We start from the raw sequence: 27,766 nt of genomic DNA, 5'->3' as shown, positions 1-27,766 counted from the left end.
GAGGAAAGTTGTCTTTTGGACAAGCTTTGTTGACATCTCGGAAGTCAGTGCAAATTCTAATACTACCATCTGGTTTTGATACTGGAACGATGTTGGAAATCCATTCCACATAGTCAATGGGTCGGATGAATCTGACATCTAATAGTTTCTTCAGTTTAGTTTTGACCATGAGTGCCACCTGTGGATTCATCTTTTGTAGCTTTTGCTTGACTGGCTTAACTCCTGTAGAAATGGACAAGTGATGCATGATTAAGTTTGAATCTACTTCGGGCATATCAGCATATGACCAAGCAAAGTTAATTTGTTATCCTTTAAAGAAGATGATGAATGTCGATCTTTCTTCTTCTGTCAGGGATTCTGCAAGGTGTATGTTTCTGACTGCTTCTGTGGTACCAATGTTGATTGATTGAGTGGGCTCAATCAATATGGGTGATCACTCATGAAAGTGCTCAGGAAGAGTGTCAAGTCTCCCATCGTTAGGTGCCTTAAAAAGGTTTTCACCTTCAGATGCGTCCTTTATTTTTACTTTTTTGTGATCTAGAGCTGCCATTGACTGGTTTTCAGCATCAGATCCTTTATTTGGTGTATTTTTGTGATTGAGAGACTTGGCACTCCCTGATTGACAGACATCATTATTTTGTTCACTGGTAGAGCCTGTTTCTGGATTTACGGTACATAGTTAATGGATAATAGATTCATCATCTGGGAAAATTGGTATATCATGTGTTTCAGGTTCATCCTAGTCAATGAGGTCAGGAAAGACAAGCGGTAAGGAATCATTGGGTGGATCAAGCTCTGCTACTGTAAGTGTTAGGAAAGATTTTTCATCGTGATGGGTCTTGGTTTTAAAGAAGTCCAGGATTTCGTCAAGGTCTTCGATGGTATTATCTTCTGCATAGACTTGTGCATAATGTTTCTATTCACTTTCCTTGGCGTCATAGATATTTTGTGGTCCAAATTCAAGAGGTCTATCTTCTGCATTATGTTCTTCTTGAGAAAGGGATATAGAATCAGTATCATCCAGGATATTTGTAGTAGCATTGGAGCAGATACCCCATTCATATTCATTGGAATCTATCTTATAGGCATCATCCCAGATTCTATCTGTGCTGCAAATAGGTACGTTGTATGGTGAAAACAAATCTTTGATGATGGATACCATTTTGATGGTTTTTGTTGATTCTGTATCAGATCCGTCTTCTACTTTCTGGATTTGTTCATAGACTATGCTTCCTCAGGGAGGAATAATAGTATCTGGAGATGACATGATTTGTGTTTGAGACATTGGTGTTTGAATATGAGCTACTAGTGCAGATAGGGCCTTCTTATGACTTAGAAGCTTTCCCTAATGCAACTTTTGATCTTGACGTTCCCATGCCTTGCAGATTGTTTCTGCTGATTCAAAGAGTGCTTCTTGCAAGGGTTCTTCTTTGTACTTCTTCTTTACCTTCCATTGAGGTTTTGTAGTTGTGTGTGGCGGCCGTTTCAATAGGAACGTGAGTTTAGAACCCAATCCTACTTTGTTTCTACTAGGTTGTGAAGGAAGATCTATAGGTTCAGTGACTCCTTTGCATTTCCTAATAGGTTCTTTACCGCCATATCCCATTTGCTTCATGATTAAGTAGCCTTTTCCATACAAGTGTGTTGGTAGAACAATGTCTAGAATGGCTGCTCTATGATCTTCTTCCACATCTTTGTATAACCAGCTAAGAATGTCCTTGTCTTCTGATTCATGTGCTAGAGTACCCAATTGGATGAAGGTACCATCAAATTTAGTGATGGGCTGAGTGGCCAGATGTGTTGATGTAGTAGGCAAACCATGTGATCTAGGTGATGTTGGCAATTTGGCCAAACATAAAGGCTCCAAAGAGTATTCTCCCATGCCCTGGTCTTTGATTTGCATCTTCTGCTTGAAGTCTCCTAATAAGGAGTTGGGCTTTGCTGTTTGTAGATTTGATGTCAAGGATCGTTGCTTTTCTCTATTATGAGGAACCAAATTGTCTTGGGTTGCCCCCATTGCGTTGCAATGTTGAAATGGATTATGATCAACTGATATGGAGATTTCTTGTCCATCATAAGGAAACTTGACACACTGGTGATACGTAGAAGGTACTGCTTGCATTTCATGTATCCAAGGTCATCCTAACAAGATATTGTAGGTTAGATCTATGTCTAAGACTTGACATATAGTATCCTTTTGTACTGGTCCTACTTGAATAGGTAATATCACTGTTCATTTAGAGGACCTTTCCTCATCATCATATGCTTTTATGGTAATCTTCTTGCAAGGATCAATAGATTCTTCTGAGAAGCCTAATGCATGGATAAGCTTTAAAGTACATATATTAAGTCTGGCTCCTCCATCTATTAAGACTCTTTTTACTCAGTGTTTTCAAACAATGACTTCAATATGGAGAGGAGTATTATGCAGATGACTCAAGGAAGTATTGTCATGCTCTGAGAAGGTGAGGTTATGAGGTCCTATCATATGGGCGACCATGGCTTGAAATCTGTCTATATCCAGATTTTAAGGTACATTTGTTTCCAATAGCACTTGCTCCAATATGTCTTTGTGCTTTGGTGATAGTTTCAATAATTCCAGTATAGATATCTGAGCTGGAGTCTTGCGTAGTTGGCTAACCAAGTCATATTGGATTTTTGGTGTGGTAGTTGTTACATTGACAGATTCATGATCATGCCAATCTCGAATGGTGATGACATTGACTTGATGATCTTCAGCTGATATGTGGTTGATGGTGTTGTTGTAGATGTGATTAATACAAGCTCCGTGTGTATCATCCGAAGTTGATGCTCCATCTTTGTTGTAATTTGGGAGAGGATTTTTTAAGGCTCGGTGATCACCATTTGTTTTGACACCATCCACCATTAAGTCATCTTGATCAATCATGTCTTGTACTATGTGTTTCAATCTCATGCACTCGTTTGTTCTATGACCCTTGTTGCGATGGAAATCACAATAGTGTGAATCATTCCACCAAGGTGGTTTTATTGGGGGTTCATAGTTGCTGATTGGAGGCAAAGAAAGAATTTTGTTTGCCAAAAGTTCTCTGAATGCGGATTCTAATGATTGTCCCAGTGGTGTGAAGATACACTTTTGGAAATTGTTCATGTTGTTGCGTGAATTGTTGTTAGGTCCTAGATTCATGTTTTTTCTTTGAGTATCGTTGGTGTTGTTTGTGTTGAGTTGTCCTTGATCAGTATTTGGTGTATATGTGTTAGCACTAGGAGTAGCATTTTTAGGATTTTTTCATATTTTGAGGATTCCCAGATAATGCAAGCACTGGTTGCTTAGATTTGGGATCATATGATTCATTATTGCCTTCGTTTTTGTTTTGAGTCCAAAATCAAGATTTGTCAAGGTTGGTGTTGTTCTGGTTATTGTAGTTTGATGAGTTTGTAAAATTTGAGTGTTCCCTTTTTGACACATGCTTCTTCTACTTGAATGCCATTTTCAATCAATTTAGTGAAAGATGGTATGCATTGAAGTTTTAGTCTATAACTCATTTTTCCATTCAAGTTATTGATGAAGATTTCCATTTTCTCCTTTTCAGGAATATCTCGAGGATATCATGATACCATGTGTCGCCAGCGTTGAAGAAATATCATCAATGTTTCATTGTTCTTTTGTTTGGTATTGCAAACATCTAGCATGGTTATGCCATGTTGGATGTTGTAGGAATAGTGGGTTATGAATTTGTTAACCAATTCATCAAATGATCTAACAGGCGATGAAATTTTGGATAACCATTCCATGGTTTGCCCTCCCAAGCTTCTAGGGAATAACCTCATCAAATAGGTGTCATCATGAGAAAATTCAAGGCTCAGTGTGCAAAATTCTCGAACATGATCTCGGGGATCACTTTTCCCATCATATTTATCAAATTTGGGAATGTCTGAGTTTGGAGGAAAAGGCACCATGTTTAATCTTCTATCAAATGGATAAGGATAGATTTTGTTTAAAGAGTACCGCACTGTTGTCCCTTGTTGCATATCCTGTATTTGTCTTTGCAACATTTGCATTTGTTGAGTAAGGGCTGCCAAAGGTATATGTTCTTGTCGAGGGAAAAGTTCTTCCCTTGTATTTGTTCTTAGCTGAAAAGGTGTGGTAAATGGTATATTTTGCTCTGGTGTTTCTAGCTCAGGTATATGCATTTCTGGTATGCATTGTTCTGGAATGTGTTGCTCAGGTATATGTTGTTCAAAGTTACGGGTTTCTTCTTCTCTTTGTTGTTCTTGATATGCATATTGTCAAGATCCAGTTTTAAAGATGTTTGGGTCTAAATCTTCGGGAAGTTTAACGCCTTTACTTGTAAGAATGAGTAGATATTTTTCTTTGTCATTTTCCATGAGCTTTTCTACAAGATTTTGGAATGAGGGGTTTTCCTGACATTCCCAAAGAAGTGCTTCAGTAATTTCAGGTTCTTCTAAGGGTGGAACCTCAAAAGGATTTGACAATCTTCGATTCATACTAGACTCAGCGTGTGTCTCGCTTTGTTTGTTTCCTTGAGAGCGAGTAACAGGCATTTTAGTAGAAACTCTCAATGATAAAAGGGACAAAAGCCTCGTTGATATGTTGTTTGGGTGTGGGTGGTTCTGGTCAAGATGTGTTATAAGTGATACACTCGTTGGGCAAGAATGTTGGATTGATTCTTCTGCTGTGGTTTATGGTTTGATTAAAAGAAGACTTTGGACAGTATGCTCTTGTCTTCAAGGGTTCTTTGTCAAATTCACTAGATTTGTTTTGGATATAACATTTGATGTGATAAAGGAATACCCGATGAGATTTGAATAGTTGACGATTGATGTATAAGAACTTGTTTCTTTTGATGAATTTGGAAAAACTAGGTTGTTGTTTCTTCAACGTGATGTTACGATAAAGGTTCTTTCTTCTCAGAATATGAGGATTAGTCATGCATGAGTGATCAATGGTTTCCTTTGATTGGTTTAGATTCAGTGGATTCAATGTGTCAAATGATATGGATAAAAGCCTCCCAATCTGGAAACTTGATTTGACAATTTGAAAATTTTAAACAAGTGTTTTGAGATAAAAATCCATAAGATGGTAAAGGATTTTGTTGATATGGATGATGAAGTTTCCGGATTATGATAGGAGAGACATCCTCTATCGCGCGATTCGTTTAGGATTCTGACAACGTTCGTTTTGACACAAATTTAGCTCAAGAAATAGTTTTAGTGGTTTGTTTTTCTCACTCTGGTTTGATGAAAAATGATGTTGATGAAAAAAAAAAAAGGCTTCTAAAAATGTTTTGAAAATTTCAAAAATTTTCTCGGTTTTGCCCTCTGTTTTTCTATTTTTGATCATGCACTAGAACAGAGACTACATGCGCTACTGAAATCTCTCCATGCGCTAAAATGATAACCACACGCGCTAGGCTGCCCCTAGACATGCGCTAAAGTTGTGACTATTTGAAATTGTTTTCTAGCTATTTGAAAAAGATATGTGCTATTCTAGGCCTGCCACACGCCAACTGTTGAACTTTATGCGCTAATGTTTGGATTCCATGTGCTAAGCTGTTGTTTCCACGTTCTAGACTATTTTTCTAATGCGCTAAAGGATTTTACATTGTTTTGCCTTAAGATGAAACGCTACTATTTTGAACTGACCCACTAATTTGCTAATTGGATGCGCTAATAGAAGTACCTTACGCGCTAAGAGGTTGCTCTTATGCGCTAATCTGCTCTGATTTTTCCTTTGTTTGAATTTTTTTTGTAAATTTTGAATTTTTGTTGTGAAATTTTCAAATTTGATGGATGATTTTTTGAAGTAATAAATGCAAGCACGGCACAAAAAGTACAACCATTTTGCCTAATCTAACAAAAAGTGTATGTTCTGTGAGGATGTGTTCAAATCCCCAATGTTTTAACAGGTTTTGATACAAGTAATACACTTCAGAAAGACTCTTTAGTCAAGGGTCATAAATAACATCATAGCCCACTAGTCTCGATACTCTGTTAGCTCAAACAACCGTGTCACCCCCTAGAGGGCACCCATTTTTTTGCCTTTTGCCAGAAATTAACTCAAAGTGAATCGCTTCACAGTTGAGTAGTTATCTTGGGAGATACATGGTGAGTAATCTTGGGGGGGGATTCTTCCCCACCCTTGCACTATGATGTTATAAATGTCTGGTTACTGACTCAGTTCAAAGCTTCTATTTCTATGGTTCGTAATCAGGCTTCCCGTTCGGCCGTCAGTGATAAACTCCCTCAGGAGGCTTCCCAACCTTCAGAACAAAGGCTTTACGTATCTCAAGGATACTAGGGGAAGGCTAATCACTGTGTGCAACCATTGAAAAGGACTTTTGTCACTTTCCACATTTGATTATAGTGGGTTGGAATTCTTGGCGTCAAAGTCGTTCCCCACTTAGGTCATTCCCTTCACACCGGCCATAAACGGCTTTAAAAGTTGATTCCAACTCCTCAGGAAGGCAGGCCTGCTAAAGGTTTTATTACTTGAAGTACAGAAAGCTGTAAGAGTGGTCTGGATTTTTGATCACCCAGTTAAGGGGAGAGCATATTCCTTCCACTTTCGAGACAAAGCAATCAAGTTAGTTCTTTTTAGCCTTTCAATTCAGTGATTTGCTAAAATCTATGTGGAGATATTGCTCCACAAAAACATGGTGTTTATTTTATCCTCTCAAGGCAATGATTTTTTGATCTATGAAAAGGAATTGGTCAACAAAATAAATTTGATGTTTTGGTCAGCAAAATGAAAATCGATAGGGGAAAACTTTCCCTCTTTGTTTTGTGCAAAAATAAAAATGAGGTTCTTTTACTTTGCAAAAATAAAGTGAATCCTTTTAGACACCAAAGGATGGTGATATTCTTTTTAGCCCTTTCTTGCAAAAATAAAGATTGTTTTGTTCTTTTTAGAACCCAAACTAAGAAATTTTCTCCTAGAAAAGTAAGAAAAGATTGTTGTTGTGGTTCATTTTACAGCCCAAAGTAAGGCGAGTCCAATTTTATCAAACAAGAATTAAAATGACTCTAAATTTTAGCTAACTTAACTAAGTTAGTAAGAATCTAAAACTATTTGTAATTCTACAAATAAAATCCAGCTCTACCTACAAGAAATTGTCAGAGTCTTGCAAAATTCCAATCGAATAGTCAGAGAAATTTGGATTTTGGTGGACTTCTACAAGTCTAAACTTTATTTCGGTTACAATTTTAATTTTTGTCTTCTATCTATGATGTGCTACAAAAAGGACTGCATGCGCTACAATATAACCTAGATGCGCTAAAATAATGTCCCAATGTGCTACACTATGTACTGGATGCACTACTCTGTGCGTTGAAAGCGCTACTCTATTTTTCTCTCGCGTTGAGACCTACAGGAAAATTAGTGATTTGATGCGCTAATGTTTTAACTACACATGCTACATGATGGTCTCCACGCGCTGAACAGTGGACTGGATGTGCTAAGCTGTTAACTGGATGCTCTAAACAGTGAACTGAACACGCTAATTCATTTTTCCCATGTGTCTGCAAAAGTGGTTAGTTTCAAAAACCGATATGATATATGGGGTCGTGCCCCACGGTGGGTGCCAGAAATGTATGCGGGAAAAGTGGGCTGATAAAACTCAATATGTGAAAATATTGCTAAATACTAGTCCACACACACACAGAGGACTTCTTGGTGCAAGCTATGGAGTAACAAAGTATTACTCAGCTTCCCAAGGTGGGTCCCATGGTTCTCTATCTCACAATGTCCCTCAAACCAATGTTTTTGCTCTCAGATCACTGAGCAAAATGGTTCAGGGATGGCGAATGCAAGAACGAGGGATGTCTTGATAGATTTTAGAATGAAATGGATTTTGAACTATGCATGATCTTAAAATGCAATAAACTAGATTATAAGATGACAAGGTTAGTATAAATACTATCCTAACATAATATATTTGTCTATGATTGAGCTAAAAATGATAAAGAAATTATTCTAAACATGCATATTTAGACTAATTTCTAGTTAAAAGAGAAGCTAAAATGATGAGCATATATGATATAAGAAAGCTGGAATGTATTTGAGCATAAGTGTGATACTACAAATTTTGAGGATGATGTGAAATGGAGGAATGAGAGCTCTATTTATAGCAAGAATAGGGCAATGGATGGTCAAGATTGAATGGTTTAATCAAGGGTTGAGTTTGAAAGTTGGGGATCCATGTTTGTAATTGGCACCAATGAAATGGTGACAAGTGTCAACATAGGGTTGGGTTGAGAGAAGGGGTTGGAGACATTAAATGCCTGAGAAGACCTCATGGTTATCTTAGAGATAAGGGTTAAGCTTAAGTTAGGGTTACCTAATGGATTAAGAGTTAATCCAAGGATAAACCTTTGTGCAAATGATTAAGAGATAATCATGGTCAAAGCATTAAAGGCCTAATGAGACCTTTGGGTTGGGTAAAGGTTGAGTCAAAAAAAATTATTTAACCATGTAGGAGGGTTTGAGTTAACTATTAATGGTTTTTGGAGACTTTGAGGGATTAAGTGGTTGAAGGTTGGAAGCCTTTAATGGTTATCAAAGACTTTGAGGAATTAAGTGGTTGAAGGTTGAAAGCCTTTAATGGTTATCAAAGACTTTGAGGTTTTGAGAAGTGACTTCCCTTTGCTTAGGGATGTGACAAAGTTTAGAGGAGGGGTTAGGTTAATTAGAAGCAATTAGAAGATTCTAGAAGGGATTAGAAAGGGGTTTGGGATTTTGCAAGTGGATGGAGGGATAATAGGATTTAATTGAAATAAAGAATTTCATTCAATTTGGTTGCAATTAAATAAATTAGATTTATTCAATTTAGGATAACTATTTAATTAAATTTGAATTTAATTAAAAGTGGATAGGGGGGTTTAATTGAATAAAATGATTTATTCATTAAATGGGTATAGTGAATTTAATTTAAATAAATTGAGTAATTTACTTAATTAAATAGAGGAATGTGGGTAAATTAATTAAATTCGATTTAATTAAATAGAGAAATGAACATAAAATATTCATTTAGGAATATGGTCATTTTTATACGTCTACACACTATATGGTGGATCATTGTTCCTGCATCCCATCAGTGGCCATAGGAGGATTGGAGGCTGAAAACTGAGAGGCAGCCAATGTCACTCCTTTGTTCTTCCGAATTGCATATACTTGGGTGCTCTATTTAGGGTTGCACTGTTGGCATATGGACACTCCAATGAGACATTTTATGTGATTGAAGGTTTTTTCATTGATGGCAACCTTGCAATCCTATGGCACTGGCAAGACATCATGCTGACAAGTATTACACAGGCAAGATAGTGCACCGACATCAACAAGGACATCGACACCGACATAGAAGAAAAGATGTATACCAACACAGAGGCTAATAGGATTTTTGTTATGTAATATTTTGTTTATTATTGTAAGCCGACTTGGAAAATTGTAAAATGACTCTTGTATATAAAGGAGATCATTGTAGACATTTAAAAAATGGAATGTAAGAAGCAAAAAGAAATTATTAGGCAAACCTAATGTGCAAATTATAGGTGATTGGATTAATATAATCCTTATTTTAAGTTAGTGTGACTTCCCATTGAGCAGTGAGCTCTAGGCAGTTGGCCTTCCTACATGTGCAGTCTCCTATTATAAGTAATATTCTCTTATTGGCCAGTGAGTGAATATTGTGGGTCACAAATCTCACCGAGGTTTTTCCCACACCGGGTTTCCTCATTAAACATCTTGTGTTATGGTGTACTTTTCATGTGGATATTCTTGATTCTGTTTATTGCATTATTTCTTGCATACCGGTACACTATTATATTATGTTCTACATGTTTCAACTTAAGAAATTCTTATTACTAGTTAGATACTGATTCACCCCCCCCCCTCAGTATCTGTGGGAACCCTAACAATTGGTATCAGAGCTTGATCCTCTACTTTCAAAAGTCTAATAGCTTGAGGAAGATCTTGACACCGGTAAAGATGGAAAATCTAATGAAGCAACTTGAAGGAGCTCTTACAGACTATGATACAGAGAAATTGAAAAATATCAAATTAGAAGATGATTTGAGAGCTGCTCAGGATATCATTCAGACACTTCAACAAAATTTTGTTGTTGCAAGAAATAAGAGAAGAGAACTTTGTGAAAAATTGCAAAATGAGAATGATGAAAAGGAATCACTCAATGACATGATAAGCAAGTTTAAACAAGAGATCATGACAACAAAAAATGAAATGCAGGATATGACTATAAGATTTTGCAAACAGATTGAGGATAGGAAGAAGAATTAACCAGAAGACTAAGTGATGCAGCAAATGAGAACACAAGACTTAGCTATGAAAATGACATGTTGAAGATAGATCTGATGCATACTCAAAATGACTCAAATGAACTAATGAGACAAAAAGAAATCTTGGAAAGGGAACTGAAAACTACAAATCAACACAAAGAAAAATTCAATAAAAGCTCAGAGGAATTTGGTACCTTGCTGAAGAATCAAAAACCTAAAGGTGACACTTTTGGAATTGGCTTTGAAGTTGGTGAAAGCTCTGGTACTGCAAATACTCAGGATCACAGCAAACCGGTAAGACAACCTAATGCTTATAAATTTAATGGAAGATGCTTTGACTATAATAAGTATGGTCATAGAGAAAATGAATGTAGATCTAGGAATTATCATAATATCAATACACCCACCGGTCAATGTTCAAAATGCAACAAAGTTAGTCATAACTCTAAGAACTACATAATGAATGTGAGATGTTATGTTTGTGGAAGATTTGGACACTTATCAAATCAATGCAGAACACAAACCGGCATAGGTTATGGGAAAGCTACTCAGAAGAATAATGTAACTTGTTATGCATGTAACAAAATTAGGCATATTGCTAAATTTTGTAGAGATAAAGGAACATCGGTAGACAACAAAAGTGCTAGCTTGAAAGGTAAAGAAAAGGTTGAAGAGGTTAAGCAAGAATTCTCAAAGCAATGGATTAGAAAAGCTAATCTAAATATTGGGAATACTTCTCCACCGGTAGAACCAACAAATGCTTCACCGGTAGGATAGAGTGATTCTTCATTGGTAGGATAGAGCAGTACTCCACCGCAGGAAGTTCTTCATCTAATTGAAGAAAATTTCTTTGAGGGTTTGGCAATCAAATAACACATATGCTAATTATTCCCTCAGTTAGAGATAAGAAGTTGAAAATTACTTATTATCGACAAACAATGTTAAGTGAATACTTAACCGGCATGTAATTAATGTGGTAGATGGCGAAAAGACATTATAAAAATAAGGTTTTGGCTCCATTTCATTTCACTATGATTTCAAATTTTCAGAGATTGCGAAGATTCCGAGCTAAGGCATTTCGAGCAAGAAGCAAGCACACTCTAATCAATCATCCATCCAAGGCAGTAAAAGGTATTTAATCATTGCATCCACCTCTACAATTGAATACATAGCAAACCCTACTATTGTTGAAGTAATCAAAAGACCTAGGCCCGTATTTCAGTTAGTCCCTAAGATAGAAAAGAAGGATGATACCTTAGGTGCATTTTCTCAAATCTCTAAAGGAGTTGTATATGATAAAGACCCTAGAATGTACATCCACTACAATATTGAAGATTTAGGAGATGAGGAAATCAAAACCATGTATAAAACCATAATATGTGATGATACCGACAATATTAAAGATGAACACAAGGTTATTGAAACCCTAGGATTCATAGAAATCTTTAGCATTCCTGAATTCCCTAAGGATGTGATTAGGATAGTGTTAAGTAGAGTTCATGGAGAATTTTTCTAGCTAGATGCAATCCATAAGATCACCAAGGAAGCTGTGAAAGTTATCACAGGGTTACAGACCACTAGTAAGAGACTAGATAAAACCAAGAAGGTTCCAAATGACCTAGTTACAAAACTAACTGGTGCAACATTCGATAAGAGATCTCTAAGGGTTAATGATGTAAAAGATATCAATATGAGATTCATAAGTATGATATTAGGTTACAAAGCCACTCATGCCAACAAACTTAACTTAGTTTCAAGTTTATGCAGTAAGAGTGCTTATGATATGGTAACAGACAATGCAAAAATTGACATTTGTGAATGGTTAAAGGATGAATTAATAGACAACCTTGGAAAGATAAAGAAGGACAAGAAAGGAACTTTCAGATTTGGAAATCTGTTAGTATGTCTAATGCTACACATAAAAAAATAGGTTCTCGATATAAGTTATAAAGAACTTGGATATGACATACTGGTAGGAAAACAATTAACTAAATAGTTCAATACCATGGGTGAGAACAAGGAGAACAATATTCATGACTTTTTCCAAGCATTGAAGACCAAAATGAAGCAAAGAATAAGGTTATCTCAGAAAATAGTAGACAAATACAAACATGATATATGCTTTGTTATTAAGAAAGATGAAATCTGGATGGAAGCGGTCATCCCAAGGACAATTTGGGTAATCAAGATGGGCTATGAGACAGATGATCAGATAGTTGAAACTTATGCTAAAGCACTTCTAGAAGCCCCCAATGAACCCAAGGAAGAAGTATTTGGTAGTGTTGAGACTATAGAAAGCCAAATACAATCAAAGAAAAGAGTAAAGAAGGTTGAGACATTTGTAAGGAAAGGATCTAGGCAAGCAAAGCCCATTAAGGAAGATGTACTAAAGAAAACCAGCATAATAGAAGATGAGTTGGTAGCTCCACAACCTGAAGCTCATCTATCACCGATAGGTACTTCTTTGGAAGGTGATATGCCAGCAACTTTTAAAAGAGTTGTTAGAAAAAGAGATACCTCACCGGTAACCACTCCTTCACCTAGAAGGACAAGGCAAAAGCAACAAGCAGTGAGATCTCTGATTAGAAAGGTCACAACCAAGAAGAAGCTGACACCAAAGAAAAAGAAAAGGACAAACAGTGACTTGGCACCTCTAGATATATTGTTAAATGAAAACATAGAGGAAGGAAAACTGAAAAACATAAGAAAAATATATGACACTCTATCTACTGATGAGAAAGAGCAAGTTGAGGAAAGTGTGATACTGCATATGGACATGTACAAGAAATTTTTAAAGGAAGTAGCAAATGAAATTCCTGATGATTTGTTCAAAAGACTTGAGGCCAGGAGACAAGCAATGATAGAATTAGATAAGAAAATAAAAATAGAGAAACCACTTGCTGTATATCCAGTAAACTCTCCCAAGGAAATTGATGACTTGATTGCTCAGGCAAACCGATCAGTATTCTCTACTACACACCAACATATTTCACTGATGGCAGGAAGAGTTACTAAAGTAACAGAGGAAATAGAAGATGGTTGGGATATATTTCTAGTTGACAAGGAAAAAAAAGAAAAATACAGGAAACCTAAGCCTATAAAAGTATATCAAAAGGATAGGGACAAGGGGAAAGGAAAAGTTGGTGGAACACCAAGCATAAAAGTTAAAGACAACCTACCCCCACCTGTGAAAATTATAACTACTGAAGATCAACCGGTAGTAGAAAGTATGGATGTAGAGGATAGCAATCCTAATTCTAAATTCCTATATACTATAAATGTTGATACCCAAAAGATAAACATAATAGTTGATAAAGATACAACTGACAAGTGAGATATGGCTAAAGAGCCTCCGGTTGCAGAGGAAATAGATAAACCGGCAGAGGACATAGAGAAAAAGGCAGAGACTGAGGCACAAACAAAGACAACACAACATACAGAGAAACCAACAGAGATAAAGGCTTCGGAATAGGTTCATAAGGAAACAATGCCACTGGTAAGTAGTGACATGGGAAAACCAGTGCTAAAAGAAATACAGACACAAACTGACCTACTAGAGGTCAATACAAGCATGGTTACTTCCACTGGTACTTAGATTATTGGATTATCATCAACATTTAAGTCAATAAATGTGACTGAGGTACTACTTGACTCCATTAAGAAAATAACTAACTGCAGTTCACAGGCTTATAAAGCAATAGATGATTCTATACCAATTTTGAAGGTAATAGCTCCCAACTGTAACATAGATAATAAAGATTCTTTAGGACAATTGGATACATTGTGTAAATTTATTTCTGAAAACATTAAGAAAATAAAGGAAGAATCAGTAAAGGATAAGGTAGAGAAAGAGAAATAGAAATTCTTTGATGAGGAAATAAAGAAGTGTAACAAAGATTTTGACACACTTCTACTGGAACTATGTAGTTTGTTAAAAGAATAGAAAAATCTGTGTAAAGATACTTGTAAAACAAACTTTTTGAATGTAGATATTGACAAGAAAATAAGCAAGGCACAGGATGAGATAAATAAACTTGCAAAAAAATTTGTCAACTCACCGGATTCATTATCAGTTTTTGAAGAGAAGATAGAAAATTCTGAGGAAGAATTACTCAAACTAGAAAGAGAGAAAGAGATAATAATTAACAAGGAAAAGCATTTGAGATCTAAACTGAGTCCAAGATTGGACTATTTAGCATCCCTATGAAAGGATATCTCAGAGGCATTAACACAAGGCAACAAAACACTAACAGAGCATTTGCAGCATCTCACCAGTACAGTAAAAAGAACTTAGACAACAATAAAAGATAGTAAGAAATTTATGGATAGTTTAAACTTAATTTTGGGAGATCTTTTTCAGATAATAACTACCCAGCTACAGGGTTGAGGATATGGATAGATGTAACTACAAACTCTACTGACATCTTGACAACCTTTGTCATTGATGCCAAAGGGGGAGTAGTGGGATGAGAAAGTTCAAAATATAGGAATCACATGCTCAAGGGGAGCTCTCACATTTTTGGTAAACATTTTTGGATACTTTTTTGAAATTTCTCATGAGTGTTGCCATCAATGCCAAAGGGGGAGATTGTTGGCATATGGACACTCCAATAAGACATTATATGTGATTGAAGGTTTTGTCATTGATGGAAACCTTGCAATCCTATGGCACCAGCAAGACATCATACCAGCAAGTATTACACAGGCAAGATAGTGCACTGGCATCAACAAGGACACTGGCACCGACACAAAAGAAAAGATGTATATCGGCATAGAGGCTAACAAGATTTTTGTTATGTAATATTTTGTTTATTATTGTAAGCCGACTTGGAAAATTGTAAAATGACTCTTGTATATAAAGGAGATCATTGTAGACATTTAAAAAAAGGAATGTAAGAAGCAAAAGGAAATTATTACGTAGACCTAATGTGTGAATTATAGGTCAAGGGTATATGTAAAGAAAAAAGAAAGAACCGGTACTAAATCTGGCATTGAAGATGTTATTATAAAGCAGTACAAGTCATTGGATTAATATAATCCTTATTGTAAGTCAGTGTGACTTCCCATTGAGCAGTGAGCTCTAGGCAGTTGGCCTTCCTACATGTGCAGGCCCCTATTGTAAGTAATATTCTCTTATTGGCTAGTGAGTGAATATTGTGGGTCACAAATCCCACCGAGGATTTTCCCACACCAAGTTTCCTTGTTAAACATCTTGTGTTATGGTGTACTTTTCATGTGGATATTCTTGATTCTGTTTATTGCATTATTTCTTGCATATCAGTACACTGTTATATTATGTTCTGCATGTTTCAACTTAAGAAATTCTTATTACCAATTATATATTGATTCACCCCCCCTCTCAATATCTATGGGAACCCTAACATGCACGGTAGTTTTGCACTAAGTGTGGCTCAGATTGCCTTAGCTCATCTGGTAGGCTATTCCAACGTTGGACTAAATGTCCTATTGCTACTTGTCCTTCCCTTGGATCCATTTGTTCGTATTCTTTATACACCTCTTCCCTTAAGGTTAGGACATCCTTTGCATAATCTGGCTGATATACAATCTTTTGCCAATCAAAATAGAGTTTCCTAGGCTCCCTTATTTCAGCCCTTTATGGAAGTGAAAGGTCAAGTTCTTCCTTTTTATGCACCTAAAACTACTCTCCCCTTGCTATTTATTTCTGCATCAATGACATAAGAGCTCTCAACTAGATATCTCCAATACAGAGGAAAGGGTTCCAATCGACATCATCAAGAACAACATAGTTATGTACATAAAATTCACAGAGTAGATTCTTAATTGTTGTAGGAGATGTCTGATAAGCATTGTAGAATTCCTCCAGTGTCTGCAATGAGGGACTTAGATCCCTAGCAATTCTCATCATCTAGAAACTAATATGTTGTCCTTTTAAATACAAAGAGTAAACACGAGGAGGTACTCGACATTGCATTAGCTATGGTACCATAGTGGTTACCATTTCCACCTTAGCTTTAAGCTGAGCAATTTCCTCATCTTTTTGTTCAATAATTTTCTTCTACCAGTCGATTATCATCTGCATTTTTACCTTTTCCAATTCCAAATCCTCGTAAAGAGCAAGTCCCACCATATGACTGGTAAGGGAATTAGGTAGTCTATGAATAGCTGCCTTAGGGTTTCTTCTTTTCAACGTTTCTCCCTACTTCAATAACTTGTTCTACAGCGGATGCTAAGCTTTCCAGGCTTTCAAAACCTACTTCTTTCTACAGCTGCTCAATGTTCTGGAGTTCTTCCTCTTCATGCAGTTGTAGTTATTCCTCCATATTTTGTAGTTCTTCCTCTTCCTCTTTTTATTTTTCCCTTTGGGGTTCATTAGGTGGAGAAGGAGGAAGATCATTGTGAGGTGGAATGTGTGGCTCTTCTTCTGGAGAATCAATTAGGATGGTGACATTTAGCTCCATTGATTTGTCTTGATTTTTAAGCTTTTTTCGGAGCCTACCACTGCTTCTCCGAGATTTCCCTTTAGCGATTGTGGGACTACTTCCTATAGCCAACTCTTCAACCACTTCAATGGTTACAGGAGAAACTATTTTTACAACTTTCCTTTTCTTGGCCACAGGAGAGGGTAAATTCTCACTTTCACCTTTCTCTTCCTTCTTTTTTATGTCAATCTATTTTTCTTTGTCTTTTTCCTTCCGTATGGCAGCCTTAGTTTTTATTAGGCTTTTAGAAGGGACCCCTACTATAGTGTTTTCTTATAAGGGTTCCTCTACTGCAAAAACATTTTGTTCTGATGATATCCTGGAGGATGAGGGTTCAATAGGGGAACTAGGTTTTTCAAGATTTTCTAAATTTTCTTGTTCTTGAGATGGAAGTGGTTCCTCTGAACCAACATTTTCTACCCTAAACCTCCTAATTTCAAAAAATTCATTCCAAGACATTGGAGAGACATCTCTCTAAGATATTTCAACTAATAGCTTAATTAGGTAATGATGAGAAATAGAGTGAGGCCTGCCTCTCTGGGTTTATGTTGTGCTTATGGAAAGAAGTTTGTACAATAGGCTTGGAAAATTCATCCTTCTTCCATAGCATAGATGACTCAGAAGCTAGAAGTGATGGGAATGCAGACATGAGAACTTTCCTTCATAGGTTAAATACTTTAAAACATACAATGCTACTAATTTCCATTCAGGCAGAAAAGATTCTCACCTAGCTCCTTGTCTATCTACTACTAAGGGTAGGTCTCTCGGATGTGTAAATTATGCTCTTGCACTATGTGCATCCTTGGATTCTGAGTACTTTTCTCCGTTTGTTGGTAACCTAGTTACCTCTACAATCTATTCCTTTGTAACCACAACTCTCAAACCTTTTACTTGGGCTTCTCCATCTGAAAGTGTGTGGGTAAATACCCTTGCAATTTCCTCATTAAACTCTGTCAGCTTCAAAAAATAATCCAGCCACCCACTATTGCAGAATATTGTCTCACAATATTGGTCCTGAAGAAGGACTTCATGGACTATTGGCTCATGATGAATAGGTGGACCACCCATTATAGTGATAACACTTTCTACTCTCTAATAGCATAAATCTATCCAATTTCTGCACTAAAATATACTCAATATGCTCTTACTTGGTTGAAACCTAGGTGCAATCTAAAAATAGCTCTAAGCAGACAGAAGGGCACAATACAAAATATCACCTCAAACTAGAAATTTGAAAAATTAAAATGCAACCTGAGAGGACATAAGAATTATTTGCTAGATTCATTATTAGCATATGTTCTCCCCCCAACCTAGGGTTTAACAAGTGTCCACACATGCAGAGGAGGATTGAAAAAGGACACTATGCAAAATATCATAATAATAATTAATATGGTTTAATTATATACATGCAGAAAAAAAAAAACACACGAGCGTACCTGACATCATGCAATAATGACTGCAGCTGAATGCATTGAGTCATCATGCATGGAAAATGAGGTAGAAATGGATGGAGCGAATGGAAAGAAATGAGTGAATATGGAATGAAATATTTATTACGTAGAAATGTACTTCCTCCAGATGTGGAAGTATTTATTATGATCATGCAACAAAGATTGAAGATGGAGTGGTAATGAAAAAGTCATCACTAGTTGCTGCAAGAATCTCAGCATGCTCGACAGTGGAGAACTGCTACAAAAAGTCATCCTTGCTAAGAGGTTTGTGGCATAGGCACAGCCGATGACCATTGGCTAACAATTTAAATTTGACAGGATCAATTGTAGATAATCTGACGACACCATTAGAGAATGTTTCAACTATCTCATAAGGTCCTAACCATCATGTTTATAATTTTCTCAAATTATCTTTATACCTTGAATCATAGAGAAGGGCCCAATCACTTGGCTTGAATGATTTATCTTTGATATAGAGATCATTCCACTTAATACGCTGATTTTGAACTGATTCAGTGTGTTGGAGGGTGGACTTTCTTATCGCAACTAAGGCGTTAAGCTGTAAGAGCCTTTCCTCTTGTGCTATAGAAAGAGTCATATCTAAGGCAATGGCCATTCTCAAGGTTTTATGCTCAAATTCTATTGGCATCATTGCTATTGTCCCATATACCATTTCAAATGGTGTAAATCCTATTATGGTTTTCCAAGTGGTTCTATAAGCCCATACTATTTCAAATAATCTATTAGGCCAATCCTTGCAGTTAAGAGTTATTGTTTTGGTTAATAATCTACCAACAATCTTTTTTCTTTTGGTGAGAAATGAGGAGGTATCTTGTTAACTGCTAGGTAGTTAGCTATGTTAGCATACCATGGACTGTTCAAATTAATGGGAAACAAATTCTCATCTAGAAAAGAATCATCAATGGCTTCAGGATTGTTTGGTGTTTGAATTCTAGACAAAAAATTAGCAACTACATTTCCTTTACCTGGTTTATCTATGATAGTAATGTCAAATTCTTGCATTAACAACAACCATCTTGCCAATCTACCTATAATGGAGCGTTTGTTCATGAGGTACCTGATAGTTGCATGATCAATATGCACAAATATTTGATAACTAGTTATATAGTGCCTAAACTTATTGAGGGCATAGATGACAGCTAACATTTCCTCTTCAGTGACAATATAATTCAGCTCTAGTCCTTGCAAATTTTTACTGATATAATAAATTGCATTTTCCAAAACTCCTTGTGCCCAAAAACTAGTCCTATTACAAAATCGGATGCATTTGTATGAATGTGAAAAGGAAGAGACCAATCAGGTCCTTTAAGAATAGGAACCTGAGTCAAGGCTCCTTTTAGTTTATAAAATGCCTTTTCACATGTAGTTGTCCATTCAAACTCAACATCTTTTGTTAATAGAGAATACAATGGTCTTGCTATTTTACTAAAGTCCTTAATAAATCTCCTATAGTACCTTGCATGGCCTAAAAAAATTCTTACATCCTTTTGTTTTGTAGGGGTAGGAAGAGAAAGTATTACTTCAATTTTAGCTGGATCTACTTGAATACCTGATTGAGAAATATGATGCCCCAACACTATTCCTTCTTGCATCATCATTAAAAAAAATCACTATTTAGGGATAAATTGTGATCCTCACACCGCTACAACACTTTGGTCAGATTTTAAAATGCCTCCTTAAAGGTAGTCCCATAAGCAGTAAAATCATCCATGTAAATTTCCATACAATCATGGGATATATCTGAAAATATACTAAGGACAACCCTTTGAAAGGTTGTAGGAGAATTACATAAACCAAAAGGGAGAAATTAATAGGCATATGTGCCCCATGGGAAGGTAAAGGTGGAGTTTTCTTGATCTTCCAAAGCTATTATGATCTGATTATAGCCACTAAACCCATCCAAAAATGAAAAGTGTTGCTTACCTTCTATAGAATCTAATACTTAATCTATGAATGGAAGTGGGAAGTGGTCCTTTTTGGTAGCAGTGTTGAGCTCCCTATAGTCCACACAAACTCTCCATTTCCCTCCTTTCTTTGGAACTATAACTTGGGGGGAAACCCATTGACTATCTAAAATAGGGTAAATGAATCCTACATTAAACAACTTTTGTAGTTCCTCTTTAACTATTTCTCTTAGAGAAAGATTACTCCTTCGCTGAGGCTATCTAATTGGTTTACAATCTTCTTTGATATAAATCCTATGGGTACACAATGTAGGATTTAATCCCTTCATGTCATGATAATCCCATATGAAGGCTTGTTGTTGTGCTTTAAGTAATCATATTAATGACAATCTTTGATCTACTACTAATTTACTATTGACATTAAGATTTCTTCCTACGACAACCTCTATTTGAGTGACTGACTCAACATTAGATATTTCAAATAGACAAGAGATTTGAATCTCTTGTCGCAGTAATGTATGAAATATGTTTGTGGCTGCAAGAGAATCTAAAGAGCTTGCAGACGGAAGAAGTGTATGCAAAAGGCTTGCTAGTATACCTGTGGACTGTTGAGCTGCTCCATAATGATTTCTTATGATGTTAGAGAGTATTGTATCATCCTCTTGAAGTACTATGAACAATTCTCTTGTTAACATCATCAGTTGTTGAACAAAACTAATTTTCTCTACTCCTCCTATATCTAGCCATACTACTTGTTCATGATCAATTTGTGGTTGTACTGGAGAATAGAGTGGAAGATTTTTAGTAGTAATACCATTTGAAATTATCATATCCTCTGATCTATAACCTATGTATGTATCAGTTGTAGAAAGCCAAGGTCTTCCCAAAATGATTGGATATGCCCCCAATGTTTGCTTAGGAGAGAGTATTATAAAATTAGTTGGCTATTCCCAAGAATCTAATGTGACAACAATATCTTCAGCCATCCCTTTAGGTTGAACAATAGAGCTATCAACAAGCTGTGGGACCATTGGAATTGATCTAAGACTAGTAATATTGAGTTGCTGCATGAAATCCTTAGTCATCATATTTATGGTTGCTCCTAAGTCTAACAAGGCATTTTTAATTTGAGTTCCATTAATAACTACCTTCACAATAGGGCTACCTGGGTCAATATATTTAGGGATGACATTTTTTCCTAACATAATATTAGCCAATTATCCTACTACATGCAGTGTTTTTGGGTCCTTTTATTTCTCCCAGGTTTCTTCTTACATGCTTCCTTAATAGCTTTTCCATATATGGGAATGTCCTTAATAGCTTGAAATAGTGGAATCTTGACACATATATGTTTTAGCTAATCAATAAGATCAAAAGCTATATCATCCTACTTCTTAGACGCTTCTACCTGCAATCTTTAAGGAAATGGGGGAGTTCTTACATGTGTGTCTGAAGTTTCAGACTAATGAACCTGCTCAAGGTTTCCAAGTTGATTAGGTGTAGTGTCTTGAGAAATCTCCTCAGGTGGTAATTTTGTAATGAATGGAAGAGATGGAGTAGGTAGTGTTGTCCCTAACCATAAGTGGATATCACTTATATTGAGAGAATATACAGGATAGTTATTAGGATTAGTCAAAAAAACTTGTTGTTGTTGTTGGGGTTTTTTATTTGGATTTGGCACAGGCTGAGTTGGTAGTTGGGTTGGCTTGTATGGAGTGGCATGAGGAGCTAGTAGCATTAAAGCCAGTTGTTGGGACTGTTGTTGTGATTGTAGAAAACCTAGTGATTGGTTTACCCATTACTGTCCTCCCCTCCATTGCAGTGACTATTGTTAGTTACCTTGAGGAAGTGACCAATTCCCTTGTGGTTGCTGCCATTGAGATGAAGGACTCTGATAATTAGGCCAAGGGTTTTGAGAGTTATTCCAAGACTGAGGAGTATAATTTCCAAAATTTTGGGAGTATGGAGGTTGCCACTAATTGTTTTGTGCATTGAAGTTCATATAAGGATTAGAAAATGACAATGGATCTTGTGGCATACCTTGTCTTGGAGGACAAGGTCTTTTTTGTGTAATATAAAAGAGTTGTTCATGATCTCCATAGGTAGGCTTGAAATTTGGGGAACTCTTCTGGCTATCAATTTTAGCTAGCAATTTACATTTATAGTCCTTTTATCAATAGTGAGGAGAAAATTCAGCAAGCGTAGCTTTTGCCTCCTCATGCTTCTTCCTTGCTTGAAGTGTATCCAACTTAGTAGCCATATTATTGATAATATCCTCCTTAAAGTCCTTTAACAAATGATTTATCTTCATTCTTGAAACCATTGAAGATGACTTTGCAATTGAGGAACCATGCCTATAGTGTCTTCCCTTCTTGGCTGCAACTTGAGCGTATTTTTGATAGATTTTTCTGATATCATCCCATTGAAATTGAGTTATATCTCGTCCTCCCATGAGGTCTAAGGAGTCAACACAATCTTCATTGATTCCCCTTAGAAAGATCAACTTCATGGATTCTTCACTCAGAGTGTTACGCTTGGATTTTTTGATACTAAATAGAAACCTCTCCAAATAATCTTCTAGGCTTTCATCATCCTTTTATGTAATCCTAAAGATATCATCACCATGTTGGTTCATTCCTTGGCAATAGTTTTTATACTTATCCAAGAAGTTTGTCTTCATCTCCTCCAAGGTAGTGATTACATCTCTTCGTAGACTGATAAACCATCTCAGGGAAACTTCTTTCAAAGTAGCAAGGAATAACTTAAGTTTATGGGCGTCAGTGGTATAATCATAACTTCTGCAAAGGATGTCAAATTCAAACAAAAAAGGTATCTGGATCTTCTATCACCAAACCATGAAATTTTGGAAGAGAATAAACTAGTATGTTCTTCAAATTTGCATTATCATGCTGGTTAGGAATGGGAAACTCAAATGTTGGGTTTATAGGCGGAGGTGGAGGATTTTCTGCCATTGGTCCTTGATAAAGGACTAGAGGTAAAATATTTTGTACAGGGGTTTCATTTAGGAAGTCTAGGTCTCCTTTTGACAAATTAAAAACACCTCTATTTCACACATAAGTTTCTGCAAAAGGGTTTACTTTAGGTGCTTGATTTGATCTTATATCTTGAGTGGAATGTGAGGGAATAAATATTCCTAATGCATCTCTTCTCCTTGTATGCATGCAAATTAATGAAGAAAAATAAAAAGAGCTAACTAAGAAAACTTAGAAACTAATGATTACAACAGGTTCTTAGCTTGGCACCATCACCGACAACGGCTCCAAAAATGTTGGTCCTTACAACTGGAATGGCAACTAGCTAATAAAACACAATTTAGAGATTGAATATCCTCAAATAGCTAGCTTTCTTGTAGAAAAGGCTCATTTACTTATCAACAAGGGATGTAAACTTAAAATGGGCCAGCACTGTATGTGCACCAAGTTCATATCGCAACCATTCTATATTACTGCAAGAAAGAAAATTATTTAAAGTAAACATGCAAAATCTCAATGAACTAATACTTAATCCAAATTCACAATTGGAAATTACTTAAACAACTACTGCTAAATGATAATGTTCTGGTCCCCCTTGAGTGAGTATCTCCAGAACTTTTTGATTACAATTGTTATGCGTTTAAAATCATATTGATCTTTTTATTTCAGCTTGACTATAAAAAATACATAAAATACCAGAAGACTGTGTATTATAAATATTATGGTCATTCTCTACTACACTGAGAAGAGAGAGACCCCTTTATTTATAAGGAAGCTTATAATAGATTCCTAACTAATTGACCACATCCCTATGGGATAGGTGAATGAGATTTATTAAACAAAATGAAGAAGAAGTCAGCATAGAAAAATAGAACATTTGTCCTACAGCTGAGAAAATATAGCATGACTTGCTTCTTGGATCTAAGCTCCACTAAGAACATTTATAAATGTTTCATAAATCATTCCACTGAAGAACTGGTCAAGTGGATTCGATCATTACTTCTTCTCTCTAACTGGGTCTGCAGTGCGGCTATATACTTGGTGCTTCTTTAAACTGCCACTTAGTCTTTGCTTCTCCTTTCATGACCTTGCATCATGATATTAATGTGCACAACAAACATGTGTATATACTAATGCTAACATGATATAATTTAAACCATACTTAAGATTGATTTTAGATATTTGCATAGATAAACCATTTAAAAGCTATTATATGACAACCTCAAGTATAAGTCAAATCAATTTCAAAAACACTTAAAAGGTATCAACTAGGAGAGTATCCTGATCTAAATGTTATCAAATCACAAGACCTAATCAAGAATATTATAACAAAAATCTATCAAAATAGAACCATTATTTAGGCTCATCAAGGAGCACAGATCTTGTATCTTTGATATGGATGATTGCAAATGGTATGATGATATCATATATTATTTGTAGAGGATGAAATATCTAGAAGACATCACTGATAATAAATGAAGGACATTAAAATTACATGCTATTAAATGTCATTGTAAATGCAAATCTCTAGTGGAGGAATATTGATGGTTTCATGTTAAAATGTGTGGACCAGGATCAAGCTCAAAAGTTGTTGTTTGAATTGCATAGTGGAGTTTGTAGAGGGCATTATATGGCCAAAACAACTGCACACAAAGTATTAAGAGTTGGGTTCTTGTGGCCAACAATTTTCATAGATGTACATCAACTAGTCAAGAAATGTGACCCATGCCAAATATTTTCAAGAAATTTGCCATTAAGACCTGTAAATGTGCAAGCTCCATTCTAGTAGTGGGGTATAGATTTAATTGGAGAAATAGCACGCAAAAATAGTAGTGGCCATTATTGGATTTAAGTGGCCACTAACTATTTCACTAAGTGGGTTGAAGCTATACCCACTAAAAGTCCAACAAGTAAGGTGGTAATTGATTTCCTTATAGACAATATATTGACCAGATTTGGATGTCCAAAGAGGATAGTCTCTGATAATGCAATGAGTTTTAGGTCAGAAGAATATGAAAACTTTTGCAAAAATTATGGTATCTAGATTTCCTATTCATCACCTTACCACTCACAAGCAAATGGGCAAGTTGAATCTAGCAACAAAAGTTTGATGAAGATTATTAAATGAATCCCATAAAAGAATAAAAAAGCTTGGGATTCAAAGCTAAGATTAGCTATTTGGACAAATAGGGTAACAATCAAGAAAGCAATTGGATGTGCACCTTTTGATTTAGTGTATGGTATGCGTGCAACGTTACCCCAAAATAATCCGATGGAGATGTATAAGTATGTCCAAACTTATAACAATGATATAGATGATGATATGCAGTTGAGAATTGAGGCTTTAATGGAATTAGACAAAGTTAGAAGAGAAGCCAATACTAGAAATACAAAGTTACAGATGGAGGTTATAAACCTATATGATAAAAGAGCAACTGCAAGGAATTTTCAAGTTGATGATTTGGTTTTGATGTGGAATGCTAGAATAGAGGACAAGGGAAAACATGGCAAGTTTGATGTTATTTGGCTAGGCCCATATTCGATTCAAAGCAAATGGGGAGAATATTATTATATTCTCTAGGGTATACATGGTGATACTCTTGAATTTCTTGTTCATGGACAATTCTTGAAGCTCTACTTTTCTTGAAAGTAGTTATTTTCCATGAGCATTAGCCAGGTTTTGTATATATTAGTGTAGTTTCCTTTCAGTTAAAGTTACCCGGTCTAGGTAATTTATTTTTGGTTTGATCTATAATTGGTCCACTTCACCTAAAGATCCCGATTTCTTGTCTTATTCCTATGAAATGGACATCCCCAACTAGGGCCACTAATAAGACCTAAAAAATTATGCCTTGCAAAATTTGGTCATTCTAGTTTTATTTTGCCCTCTATCAAGTTATCAAGGTTTAGGGCTTTAGGGGTTATGTCTTTTCTTGATTAAATCTTGGTATGAAGGAAAGTTTTCAGTCCTTTCTATTTTCTACCATTACCTTTTTCTCACTTAAGGCCGAGGGTACCACTTTCATTAGCGGGGCCATTCCATTTCCTAAGTATTAAGTGGTGGTTAATTGGTTTATGAAATATGATTTTCCTAAGTCACGCGCATAGAATTTCATTGTGATCGACCTCCTTTTTAAATATTTGTGCTTGCGATTATGATTTACTAAGTCCAAATGTCCTAAGTATTTTGGCAGGTTGTTAAAGAAAGAATGAATCCAATAGTTTGCGCTTCCCCATGATCAAAGATGCGAGGATTATAAAGACCTCGGCATTGTGAGATTGTGCAATGTGTTTTCAATGGAAACCAATAGGGTTGGTAGTATAACAGGTCAAAGCATCATGTTACTAATTCTGAGGTGGTAAAGGTCAGTTTACTAATAGTCTCATCAATTTGCACATGTTTAAAATGAACGGAGATGTTTTGTCCTGAGGTAAAATTTGCTCGATCTTCAATTTTGGAGGAGTTAATGGGCGTTATGCAAAGCAGTAAAGTTTGAATAGATCTGATGACCCTCATATCCCCATGATGGAATTTGTAAGGATGTTATGGGCTGTGGCATTGTGAGATGATGCCATGTGTCTCGGGCTGACTAGGAAGGCTTACGGTGGGGCCGCTAACGGAGTCTTGTCAAAAGATGATATGGTGCTGATTAGTTGTGATTTTGTGGGTCCATTGATATAGATAAAAATTCAAGTGTTGAGTCAACAAGAGATGATCATTGGATTTTCCAAGTTGGAAGATGATCGACGACCAAATTTTAAACTTTTTAAGATGCAAAATTATGAGTCGTTGTTTCGCTCACGTGAGTAGTAATGATAGACGAGACATTTGTGTTCTTTTCTAGGCAATAATTAAAGACTCTTAAAAAAATTTATTCATTCATAAAAGATTTCATAGAAATCCAAAAGGTTTTTCTATAGCTAAAGAAGGTTGAAATGACTCTCTGCGACACAGAATTGTCAGCTCTGGCAAAAATCAAAGAAGTAAGTTTATCTGAGCTCTCCATATATTCTTGAAACAAATTGATATTATAAATTGTTCATAAAGTTGTAAGAAGAGATTTCAATTTATTCTAGGGTAAGGTGCTAGACAGAGAGTAGTGAAATTTATGTGAATTACTTTGGTAATTTGAAATCTTGTACTAGCCCTAGTTTTTCCTTCCTAAATTTGGAGTTATAGTATAAAGCCCTAGTTGCAAAAGATGTCTCCCTCACAGAAACATTCAAGAGAAATGGATTATATGAAAAGAAATTTGTATGATGATTTCTTGGACCGATTGAAGCCCTCTACTAATGAAAATAGAAGGGGCAAAGGTTTGTGAATAGAAAAACCCTAGGGGAAGGGTTAACTCATAAAGCATTCCGCTTGGTGGATGCTAATATACCGATGAATGGGTTAGAAATGTTCAAGACATGGTATGGACAAAGGAATTTGCATTCCCCATTATCCAGTCCTTGGCAGTATGATTTGGCCAACTTGGTACTACCAGGTGTTTTCATGGATGTTGACCTACTCAAAGTTGTTGCAAGCAGATATGACCCAGTTTCAAGGGTTATTAGGGGAAATGATGGAGAAATTATATTAACCATCAAAAGGGAAGAGTTCCAAGAGAATCTTGACCTATATGAACCATCTATGAGCC

This window comes from Cryptomeria japonica, chromosome 7 (assembly GCF_030272615.1).
Source record: "Cryptomeria japonica chromosome 7, Sugi_1.0, whole genome shotgun sequence".
In the NCBI taxonomy this organism is placed as follows: Eukaryota; Viridiplantae; Streptophyta; class Pinopsida; order Cupressales; family Cupressaceae; genus Cryptomeria; species Cryptomeria japonica.
Note: the sequence above shows the minus strand (reverse complement) of the source record.